This window comes from Eptatretus burgeri, chromosome 5, assembly GCF_056783735.1.
Source record: "Eptatretus burgeri isolate ZD-2024b chromosome 5, Ebu_testis_v1, whole genome shotgun sequence".
Classification (NCBI taxonomy): Eukaryota; Metazoa; Chordata; class Myxini; order Myxiniformes; family Myxinidae; genus Eptatretus; species Eptatretus burgeri.
In genome coordinates, this window is record NC_140965.1 from 27,800,630 (window position 1) to 27,810,513 (window position 9,884).

Below are 9,884 nucleotides of genomic sequence, written 5' to 3' on the forward strand. Positions count from 1 at the left end.
TCAAGAGGTCCCACCGCCGGCGCCCAGGGGAGCGAGACATCAAACCAACATCAGTCTGGCACATCCTCACTCAGGAACTGAAGCTTTTCCCATACATCATCTCTATTAGGCATAAACTGAGTCAAGATGACATGAGAAGGAGACTTCATATGTGCAATTGGCTCATTGACATGATGGAGCGGTACCCAAACTGGATCAACCTGATCTGGTTCAGTGATGAAGCCCATTTCCACTTGAACAGTGCCATCAACAACCACAACATTTTCTGGGGGGCAGAACCACCTGAGATAACTGAGAGGTACCAGAAAGGGCCTAAGGTCACATGCTTCTGTGCCTTCTATGCCAGATTGGGAATGCTGGGGCCTTTCTGGTTTGAGAATGACAACAGCAAGATGGTGACGATCAACGATGAGCGCTACCAGGCCGTGCTCCAGAATTTCCAAAATGATTTAGCCCAAAAGGTCACCCTAAACCAGCTCAGCATGAGTTGGTTTATGCAGGATGGTGCACCCACACATACAGCTGGTGACACCATCACTTTCCTGCAGCAGCTCTTCAGAAACAACCTCATTGCTGTGGGTACTGCTCATGAGTGGACACCCCATAGCCCAGACTTGAACCCTCTGGACGACTGGTTCTGGGGGGGCTGTCAAGGGCTCTGTCTACACCAACCGCCCTGCCACACTGAACGATCTGAAGCAAAAGATGTCAGTTTACCTCGAGGCAGTGCCACATGAGACCTCTCGGAAAGTTGGACAGAACTTTGGAATCAGGATCAATACCTGCCTGAACCGTGGAGAGGCACACATCGAGAACGTCAATTTCAAGGATTTTGCATCAATGCCAATTTCAGACCTTGGACTCTCACTAACTCGAGCAGTGACTGACTGCAATAGCGATCAGTGATTGAAAATACCATGTCATAAGCTTTCAAGAAATGTTTGGTTCACGTTCCTGAGGTTTCTGTTTCTTTGTAAATAAACATTTAAAGTAGTCTCACTCTTTTTGAAACACCGTGTACATATACACATACATATTTACATGTATACACAACGTATTTTAAAATATGCCATAACCGAAGTGTTTGTGTGAGAAATTTATTTGGATATCTTGAAGATTCAACTCAGTGGGCTTTCATCATGTAAATAATGTGGTCCTTGGGTTTGAGCCCTGGGTTGAAGCAGAATTTTTTTCACCTGATCCCTGCGCAGGACTTTACACCTGTTTATTCAATTAATTTTTTTCCCAAAACCGAAGTGAAGCATTTCCTGACTTTTTTGTGCACTGTGAGATACAGTTAGTGGTGTTGACTCGTCTTTCATTACAGAGAATGATTTTTGACTCATGCAAAAAGGTTCCAAGAAAATATCACAACATGATAAAATATATAGATATATTGCAATTCACAGATTTTATTTGTTGTGTGTGGACAATTCAATTCATTCCCTTCCTAATATGATCTTTTTAATTAAAAAAAACCTCACAGGAACCCATCCATAATTGTTGTTCTGTGCACTTTGTAAAGGAGTAACGGCAGGGAATAGGAAGCGAAGTGAAAGACTCAGCGGTGTCCCTCGCTCTATCGAAATGCCATTTTGCTATCAGCAGGCTAACAATGGTGCACTGAGATTCAGGGAGGATTCCAGGAGGTGATGTAGCCTGGTGGGTGTTTATTAACCCCTATTTAATGGCAAATCTTGTCTGGGACATCTTCTGTAATTTAAGTGCAACAGATTGAGTTTAGTGCTTACTGTGGCACGATTTAATTCTGCGGTTTGGACATCAGGAAGATGAAGTGTGCATGCCACAAAAGCCTCGGGCAGGTGCTCGCATTTGTTCACAAACATCCAGGCCACCAAACTGATGGGGCTACACTTAATTATGCTGCCATTTACAAGGCCCAGGGGTCTTGGGGAAAACTGCAGGCGATGCAGTCTGTTAAATTGTCGCAGCAAGCCATTGGGTGATTATCCCAGGGAAACTTCATCTCGACTGTACAATGATCTTCATTCATAACATTATATCAATAATCTGGCCTTGGGTGTAGATCATTTTTGTATGTTCACGTCATTTTCATACTTCGTACACCATACTTTTAAACCTCACGTAGTGTAAATATGTAAAGGGAAGATCTTATTAATTTAAATTGAGACGTTAAGAGATGAATAAAACCTCCAGCTATGTGCAGACTGCACGAAGCAGACCGTATGGCAATCTGTGCATAGCTCGAGGTTTATCCTTCTTTTGATTGTGATTTTATTGGCTACCTGAGGTTTATCACAAGGAAGCAAAACGAAATTTGACGCAAGAGGTGGCCATTCGACCCATTATGCCTGCACTACACCAACACCAAATTAAAAAAATTAGTCAAAACCTAACTATGTAATTTCATTGGGGTGGTCGGTGGAAGAATGGGGATGAGAAGAGCGTGGCAGGCCCTGGGGTGTTATTTTTGTTTGTTCATTTTTGTATTTTTTGAGCGGTAGGCAAAGGCGTTTTTTGGCTGAATGCCATGATGTCTATGAGAGGGTCTCGTCCCTTGACAAGACCCTCTCATAGGCATCATACTCAGCACAGTTGTACACAATCACCCATCCAGTACCTTTCTATCTCCATGCTTCTAGGTACCTATATAGTTCCAATTTAAACGCTCTGCCCATTCCAGGGAGACAATTCCATGCATTCACTAGTTCGCTGAATGAAAGACCTCTGCCTTACTACCATCTTAACTCTCCTCCTTCTTCATTTTCAGGCTATGGTCCCTTGTCCTATCATTCTTCCACGTTTATTTTGTCTGTACCTTTCATTATCTTAAACATCTCTATCGTATCCCCTCACAGCTGCTTCCCTTCTAATGGATAAAACGATGTCTACTCCTCATAGCTGAATCTAATTAGGCCCAAAATCAATCTCGTAGCCCTACCTTGAAGTTTGAACCCTCTCTATGGCAGCTATGTTCTTCCTCAGATGTGGTGACCAAAACTGCACTCAATATTCTCGATGAGCCCTCACTAAATTCCTCCACAGTGTTAACACTACCTCTTTTGATTTGTCATTTATCCCCTGACAAATACAACCAAAAACCCTGTTTGCTTTACTTCTAGCAACCTGTCGCTGCCCTGTCTTCCCCACATACGTATATATTACCACACCTAGCTTTTTCTCCTGTGTAACACATTTCAAGACTGCCAATTGCATCATGTAATCTCTATTTTCATTTTTCCTACCCATCCCCAACATCTTACATTTGTTTATGTGAAACTGCATCTGCCAATTTTTTGCCCAATCTGTTAAAATATCAATACTTTGCTGAATCTGATCACCACTGCCTCTGCTATCCACTTTACCTCCAATCGTTGTATCATCTGCAAATTTGGAAAGCTTACTTTTCACCTCACTGTCCAAATCATTGATGTAAATTATGAATAATAATTGTCCTCATACTGGTCCTTGAGGTACCACACTACTTACATCTTCTCAACTTGACTTCCTCCCACTCACAGCCACTCCTATCACTAATCCAGTAAGCTACCTCACCAGCTACTCCGCAAGCCCCCACCTTAGTTAAACAATCGCAGATGTGGTACATTATAAAATGCTTCCTGAAAGTCTAAATATACTATAGGGTGTCCCATTAGTTGATAACCCCCTTTTGCCAAGCTGTAGATCGTGGAATATTTGATGAAAACGCACGTTTCTGGTGTCAAAATTTAGCTTTAAGATCAGAATAGAGATGGCGATGCTATCCCCTTGCATTTGGCCCTTAAAAAAAAAAATAATAATAATAATAATAATAATAATAATAATAAAAGAAATGAAGATGCGTGAATAAGCTGATTTCTGGGCGGAAGAGAAATGTGTCTGGAAGTTCGTTGACCCCACTGGCTCAGTCTTCAATTCTATTTTTAAGGGCCAACTGCACGGAGTTAGCAGCATTTTCTACATTCTGATCCTGAAGCTAAATTTTGATGACAGAGATGTGCGTTTTCATAAAATATTCCACGACCTACAGCTTGGAAAAAAGGGAGTTATCAACTTGTGGGACACCCTGCATATCCACTGCCATTCCCTCCCTCATCCACCCAATCAGAAACTGCTTCATAGAACTCCAATACATTTGTTAAAGAAGACCTCCCTTTGTTAAATCCCTGCTAACTGTCTTTCATTAGTTTGTTTTTACCTGCGACATATCCCAGGTCGACAAGAGCTCTGCGTTGTTGTTGTTGTTGATGTTGTTGGGGATGATGGGGGGGGATCGATTTTTGAAATGTGTTCCGATTCGTCAGATAGCTGCCGGACCACACCCAAATTGGTCGCTTGCCTCCACCCACGATGGCACCCAGACAAAATATGGCCGCCATCTTGGCTTTCCTGTGGGCCTAACACATTAGGCCTGTAGGCCTCTGCTCATTATACATTGTTTGAGTTTGTTGTGTCAGATTTCCATTGGCTTTGTTTGGGTCGAAAGTTAATATGAGAGACCCCGAAAAATCTAATCACATGTCGAATGTAAATTATTATAAGGTTTAATCAAGCCTGTACATGCCTCCCTTAAAAATAGCGTTGCATGATTTTTGAACGACCTCATATTGGGGTTAAACATCTGTGACCGTGTGACGAATCAACTCGCTCTGATCTGACCATGGCAGAGGATGACGTGGATGAAAGGTGTCGAGTTAATCTTTTAATAGTCTTTAAATGCAAGTTTCCAAATCGACTCGTCACCGGATTTTTAAAGATAATTCACTCACCCTCGATGGTGAAGTCCCGTACGTCGAATGACCGTGTACAGCTTTTTATGAACAAAAGGTTTCTTGCAACAGAGAGCAGGAGGGTGGAAGAGAGGCAGATGAAGAGAGGGACACACACGCACGCACACACGCACGCACGCACGCACGCACACACGCACGCACGCACGCACGCACGCACGCACGCACACACACACACACACACACACACACACACACACACACACACACGACAAAACTGAGGTAACATATACTATAAAGTAAATCTCCTATTCGGAATCACGATGAATCTTATCTATCTAATCTTATTCATTCACATGTGAGCATGGGACAGACACGGCACAAGGTTAATGAGACAGATAAGAGAATGTAATCTGAGCCTTTCAACAACAAGAATGAGGGAGTTGAGTGGACAGAGGAGGAGAAAGTATATATTTTGTGTGACAGGTTATGACCATAGTGTGGTCATTGATGTTTTTTTTTTTTAATGGTTCCTCATCTGGTCCTTAATTAATGTTTCCAGCACATTCCCTACAACAAAAGACAAACTAACAGGTCTATAGTTTCCCAATTCTTCTCTAGATCCTTTCTTAAATTATGGAGTTACATTTGCTACTCTCCAATCCTCCCGTACCTGTCCTGACTCCAGTGAACTATTGAAAATATCCGTTATAAACATCTCACTTACCTGCTCAGCCACCTCCCTCAATACGCTCAGGTGCATATTATCTGGCCCCGGAGTCGTATCTACTCTTAGATTTCCGAGCTGTTCCTTTACTTCCTCCACTCCAACCTGGATCTTCTGTAAAAGCCCTTGCTCACCTCCTCAATAGATACTCTCAGCCTATTGACAATTCTCCTAACTGTTCTTGTGTAAATGTTGAAGCAAAATACCTGTTTAATAACCCTTCCATCTCACTTTCATCACTAACGACTCTTCCTGTGCTATTACTCAATGGGCCGACACTTGTCCGAGTTTATTCTTCACCCCTCATATACTTAAAGAATGCCTTACTCTTAAGCTTGCTATTCGTAGCCACGTGCGTCTCATATTCTCTTTTGGCCTGCCGAGTTATTTTCTTAACTTGCCTCTGTTTTCTCCGATACAGATACAAATCTTCCTCCAGGCCTATCATTTTATCCCTCGTAAATGCCTTCTGCTTCTCCTTAATAGCATTCCTTATCTCCCTGCTCAACCACCCTGGCTGGCCTTTTTCTGCCTCTAGTTTTACACCTGACTGGAATTATGTTGTCGGCCCTGGCTGGGCATGAAATGTGGCTAGAAATCGATTATTGTGACCCACCCAGGGGTCTACTTGAAATTAAGTTTAACGGCAGCAAGTGCTTATCTGTCGTTAGGAGTTTTATAATCGTAGTATCACAGGCTCGTTGGGTGTCGTACGCAGATGGAGCACAAGGAGTCGTGTTCATATAGAAGCCTTCGGCCGTTTATTCATTCCTCAAGAAGCGAGGGGAAATGAAAAATATATATTCAGTAACCGTCTAGTAGACACCTATCAAAAAAGTCAATTCTGATTGAACGTTCTCCACTGATGCGTCATCACCTCCTCTGGGTTGAGAACCCAGAACAGGCTACTCCCACCTAGACCATTGGGTTGATGACCACAACATGATGTAAGCTTCGCAGAGTGATGTTAGATTGCAGCAGCTGTAAGCCTCTCAGAGAGCCGAAGCTTTTGGCTTCCCAGAATGCATCTGCATCAGTTCTGAGCTGCACTTAGAACCTTCGCTCTGAGCTCAACCCAGAATATTAATGGTATTGTCAATCTTTACTGACCGACAAATGTCACGACTGACATTACATACCTCCTCAAATTAGCTTCTGTAATTTCTAACAGGTACAGCATACTAAAAGGACAATGATCATTTTCAAGTGTTGACACATGCTTGTGTATCGGTCGTTCAGGTGAGACAGAGGGATGAAGAGGAAGACCTTTTGCATTCAGCGATCTGTTATCAATGGTCAGCCTAACCCTGCGGACATGCTGGTCTTCATCCAGGTAGGTCTCTATAACTTGGTCTAACGACCATTAGTTACATGTCAGGTTTTCATCTTTCATCAGTAACACATCTCCAATGTGTAAGTTTCGGCGAGGAGCAGTCAGTCCACTTTCGTCTTCAAGTTATGCTCTGAAGGTATTCCTTCTTCCAACTTGTCCAAAACTGGTTTGCCAGGTACTGAACTGTTCCCCATCGCTTACGGGATTACAAGTCGGCATCTTGGAAGATACCTATAGGTGGCATTATCACTTTGGACTTTAGTGTCAGCAACTGGTTCGGTGACGAGGGTTCCAGTGATCTGGGATCATTCAAGTTATCAACTATCAGGGGGCGACTATTTACTGATTGAATTAAACGTTCTCTTTTGAACGCAAGGGAGGCACGGTTCACTATGACCGTGGCTTCACACATCAGTGTCCTCAGCAGCTCATCGTCAAGTTGGTTACGAGCTTGATGTATCAGAATAGCAAGCATGCTCCTGTTGATCATATCTGCCGCTCCCAGACTCCACTCATGTGACTATCTGAAGGAATGTTCATTTTGAATTTTAAATATCACAGTTCTTTGTCAAAAGCATCTTGTTGATTTTGTCATGATTCATTTCAGCCAATGCTCTTCCAAGTTAATTGTTGGCTCTCACAAAGTTCGTGCCTCGGTCTGATCGAAGTTGGCATATTGGGCCTTGAATAGCCAAACAAAAATGAAGGGCATTGATGAAAGCATCAGTCTCCAAAGAGTTGGCAACTTCAATGTGACATCATACCTCTTCAGTTCTTCACATCTAACTTTGATGTACCATGGCACAAATAAATCCACTGCACAGTATGTGAATGGTGGGGCAGGGTTCAGTTAATCCATGGGAAAATCAGCCATATTTTGTTATTGGGCTGCAGCTCACAGTCTTTGACACAGTGTACATTTTGAAATGTAACTTGAGACTGCCGAGCTCATTCCAACAATCTAGAAACCACTGGTTCGGATCTCATTTATGATTATTCCACAACCCTGATGAGCAGCATGTTCATGGAAATGTCGAATGATCAAACTCGTAAGGTGATGGTGTCAGGGAATGATCACTGGGTGTTGCAAGCCAGGCTCACAATTGGCTATCTTCAGATGCCCACCAACTCTGATCACTCCACGATTATCAAGGAAAGGATCGAGATCATACAGTGTACTGTTTCGCTGAAGTTCTCATTTTCGCATCGTATCCACCTGCCTCTTACCGGGATTGGTAAGTGCCGAACTCTGTGCTAAAAGAAACTAAATTTCTGCAGAAAATGTGGTACTCTGCAACCGCTTGATTATCTCTAATTCCGCTTTCTGTAATTCTTGAACCCTGAGCGGATTACTTGTTGAAACAGTCGGTTCACCTTCATTCTGGTCCACCCTGTTTGAACATGCTTGGAGAATAGATTTAAATCTGAGGCAACCTGCCATTTCTCTCTTGGCTCTATGGCAACTGGAAAAGTATTCCAGATGTTCCAATATATCATCGCTGCTGGAAAAATCATGTGCATGTGATGCAGAGACAAAAGCTCATTTTACCACATGGTCTTTATTATCAAGTTGTAACTCTGTGTCATCAGACTTGCAGACAATTCGGAGTTCCAAAAGAAATGTGGTCCAGTAAGCCACTTGGATTTGCTTCCAAGTTCTTCCGCTCGAAGACCTCGTGACCCTTCGTCAGTACATATTTCCATTGCACCGGATCTGGGTGGTCCCGTATCTTTTGAACTCTATTCACGTCAAATATGTGAAATCGCTTTGCTTCTTTTGGCAAAGTATCCAAGAACGACCTTACTGTCATTCAAGTAGATTTCAGACACATTCTCAATCTCAAGTTCCTTGGTCAAGAGTGCACTTACTTTGACTGACAACAGTGCCGCTGTCAATTATATTCTTGGAACTGTGATCATTTTTTAATGGTGCTACCCATGCCTTTCCCATTACAAGAGAGCAATGGACTTGTTGATGCTCGTCCACCAGTTGTAGGTTTGAACATTGCCCATATCTACTCATGCTGGCCTCAGAGAAATGATGGAGTTCGGCCTTTATAACTTTTCCAAAGTTAGTCCGTTTGAAGCACCTGTTGATCCGCAATGACTCTAAGAGGAAGAGGTTGCTTCTCCATTGTTCCCATTGTAGTCGAAGATATTGTGGAAGTGGACTGCCCCAGTCCATCTGATATTTGCGTAGCTCTTGTAATATCTGTTTAACGACGAGAACAACAGGAGCTGCAAATCCAAGAGGGTCGTATACCAAACACACTGTGAATAAGACCCCGAGTTTCATTAATGGTTGGTCTTTCAAGTGAATCTGAAACTGGAAAGTATCAGATTCAATGCACCATTGGATGCCCAAAGCTCTTTACAATGACAGTGAATCGTGCATCAGATCGAGATCTCGAATTCCTTTGCCTGATCTTGGGATGGAATGACAGCCAAAACATCCTTTGAATTTGAGAAGAACTTGTGCAGTTTCAGCCTTCCCTGTAAGCACATCGACTTGGTGTTATTGATAAGGTCGATGGCTTCACTGACAGAAGCAACTGATGTGAGACCATCATCGACGTAGAAGTTATATCTGATGAAATCTGCAGCATCTGATCCAGATTCAGCCTCATTGTCGCTGGCTGTTTGCTTTAAGCCAAAGTTTGCACAAGCCGGAGAGGACTTGGCGCCAAAAAGATGAACGTTCATCCGGTATTTAACTGGTTCATTTTCAGTAGTCCCACTAAAGGAACTTAAGAAAGTCTCATTGTTCTTTATTGATCTTGAATTGGAAGAACATTTGCTCTATGTCACACATCATTGCAATAGGCTCCTGGCAGAACCCGCACAGGACTCCAACCAAGGCATTTGTTAGATCAGGATCCTGCACAGCAAGTGGTCGTTGAGAGACCGTCCCTGGAATTGTGCGCAACAGTCAAACAATGCATGGATTATACCTGGCTTCCTCGTGTGATACACCCAATGGTGTGGAATATACCACACTGATCCATCAGTTTTATCTATGGCTGATAGTAGTACCTTCTCAGCATGTCCATTTTAGATAATACTTTGCATAAAGGCCATATAATCCTGTTTGGATGCCGTCCTTTGCACATTGTAC